The sequence below is a fragment of the Elephantulus edwardii genome, unplaced genomic scaffold (genome assembly GCF_000299155.1).
Source record: "Elephantulus edwardii isolate Elephantulus edwardi_28Jun2011 unplaced genomic scaffold, EleEdw1.0 scaffold00163, whole genome shotgun sequence".
Taxonomy (NCBI): Eukaryota; Metazoa; Chordata; class Mammalia; order Macroscelidea; family Macroscelididae; genus Elephantulus; species Elephantulus edwardii.
The window spans coordinates 6,581,125-6,583,902 of NW_006399913.1; the positions used below are offsets into that span (position 1 = coordinate 6,581,125).

The 2,778-nt window shown below is 41.9% G+C and overlaps 1 protein-coding gene and 1 pseudogene across 3 annotated transcripts in view; both read left to right on the plus strand.

Moving 5' to 3' along the window:
* The window catches only part of DLG2 (discs, large homolog 2 (Drosophila)), a 1,891,340-nt gene that overhangs the window by 749,978 nt on the left and 1,138,584 nt on the right, over window positions 1–2,778 (plus strand). The window lies entirely within an intron of this gene.
* Window positions 2,030–2,778, plus strand: part of LOC102852283 — a 1,143-nt pseudogene continuing 394 nt past the window's right edge.

Here is a 2,778-nt window from a genome sequence, read left to right on the forward strand (position 1 = left end):
GAGTCACAAGCGACTCAACGGCACATAACAACAGCAACAACCTAACCAATATCATATCTCCAAAAATAAAACTACAACACACACACACACACACACACACACACACACACACACACACACACACACACACACCCCTGCCACCGCTGCCATCACTACCATCAAAACAACAAAAACAGCTTCAATGGGCAATATTTTGTTATTAGACCACACTTTCCATTCTCTCCCTACACAAAGCATGGAAAATCACTAGAGATAGAAGAGAGATGTATTTTTCTTTGACTGAGTGCTTTGGAATTGATGTCTTATAAAGATTTAGTTTCGTTCCCAAGATAGGATCTATAGCCCCTTGGTAATTAATGATGTGGTCATTCAAACTATATTTATGGTATTTCCTTCTCAGACCCTGTTACCATTGTGATTCTCTATCTCTCTTAGGATGAATAGAATATATATTTGTCAGCGAGGTTGTTTTTCATTGTGTCCTCAGTGCATGATTCAGTATTAAACTCTGGCAGGATAGAAAAAAAAAACTTGAATGAACCAATAGGAAAATTTAAGAGTGTAGAAGTAAACTTTTTTCCCCCTGATTCACAGCTGTTTCTGCTTGAGAGTTGTGAATTAGAAGTAGCTGGTCACTAAATCTCAAAGATAAGATCAAATGAAGACATCTGATAGTATTAGCTTTAAGAAATGTACAAACTGTGTTCAAGCTTCCTTAGAAGAGCTGAATTATAAAGGAATGAAACATAAAAGGTCCACAGAATTTAAGGTGCTTTTAGGAAATGGAGTTTTAACAAGAATCTGTGGGGAGAAGAGAAGGAGGGAGAGGAAGAACAAGGGATGGGTGGAATTCATAGCGAAGGGCAGGGGAACTAGGGGGAGAAACTGATTTCATAACAACAAATCAGATATTCTACCTGAAAAAGGATATGATAGTAAGAAGTTGCCATTAAAGGTTTTTCCCACCAGAATTCACCTTGTAGAGTATGTTCTTGTTGTTTTGAGGTGGGAAAAAGCATGGAAGTGAGAATCCTAAAGAACGTATCTATACCTTGAGTTACTTTCAGGTACAATGTGCTCTTTGGTATTTTTGTTCGTGTTAGATGCTATCAAGTCAATTCTGTTTCACACTGACCCTGTGTACAACCTAACAAACCACTGTTTGGCCCTTTGTTATTCTTACACCATTGTTATAGATACATTGCATCAGTCTGTCTTACTGAGGATGTTGCTTTTCTCAGTGACTCTCTGCTTTTTCAAGGATAATTTCCTTCTCCACGGATTGGCACCTCCTGATAAGAAGATCATAGTATGAGAGAAAAAGGCTCACCATTTTTTACATCTCAAAATGACCCTATGAGAGTCACGCCCACCTCCTGCCCTTCCACCTCACGCTGGCTGGATCAGCGACTCTGCTGTTGAATATTGGAGGCCACACTACAGTGCAGCAGCTCAGGCAAGCAGCCAGTGGTGGCTCAAGCAAGGTTTGGCTGCCAACCTCTCCTGCTACACACCCTTTACCAAGCTTTCAAATGAGCCTTATGGGGATGGTCGACCTGTTACCCAGTGAAAGGCCAGCTTTTAAAAAAGCCCACAGGGAGAAGTTCACAAGATGAGTGCTATTACTCTCACAGGAAATGGAAACTGACATGTCAGCTCAGGTGGCAGGCAGAATTTGAAGGAAGAAGAAAGGAAACAGATGCTCTTGAACTGTAAGAGGCTTCAATACAGAGCCAACTTCCAATCAATAAAAAGTAACTTTAACCCTGCCACTTTTCAGCTTCTTGTTTTTTAAAAAAATTCTAAAATTCTCGCTTTCAAAAAAAATTAAAATTCGGATGCCGGGGCCCGGGCGGGGCGGGGAGCGAGCCTAGGCCAGGACGGTCGCAGTGGTGGCTGGAGATGCTGTCAGCTTGCGAAGGCGACTGGGGGCCTAGAGCTTGGCACTGAAGTCAGCTGGTCAAGTGAGTGCTGAGGGCAAAAGTTTGATGACCCAGACCACTGAATTTCTTCGTTTGTAGTACAAGTTATGAACCTTTTCTGGAGCATGTCTACAAGCTCTGTACGCAAACGATCTGACGGTGAAGAGAAGACATTAACAGGGGATGTGAAAACCAGTCCTCCACGCACAGCTCCAAAGAAACAGCTGCCTTCTATTCCCAAAAATGCTCTGCCCATAACTAAGCCCACGTCTCCTGCCCCAGCAGCACAGTCAACCAATGGCACGCATGCTTCTTACAGACCTTTCTACCTGGAATATTCTCTTCTGGCAGAATTTACCTTGGTTGTGAAGCAGAAGTTACCAGGTGTCTATGTACAGCCATCCTACCGCTCTGCATTAATGTGGTTTGGAGTAATATTCATACAGCATGGACGTTATCAAGATGGTGTATTTAAGTTTACCGTTTATATCCCTGATAACTACCCAGACGGGGACTGTCCACGTTTGGTGTTTGATATTCCAGTCTTTCACCCACTAGTTGATCCCACTTCTGGAGAACTGGATGTGAAGAGAGCATTTGCAAAATGGAGGAGGAACCATGACCATATTTGGCAAGTATTAATGTATGCAAGGAGAGTTTTCTACAAGCTCGATACAGCAAGCCCCCTAAATCCAGAGGCTGCAGAATTGTATGAAAAAGATATTCAGCTTTTTATTTTTTATTTTTTTTTTAAATTTAGTTTGTTTATTTTTCATTTCAATGAACATCTACAGAGATTTTGGAATTCCATTCATTCATTGTTGCACCCTTCTCCCCGCACAAACCCCTCCCCCCT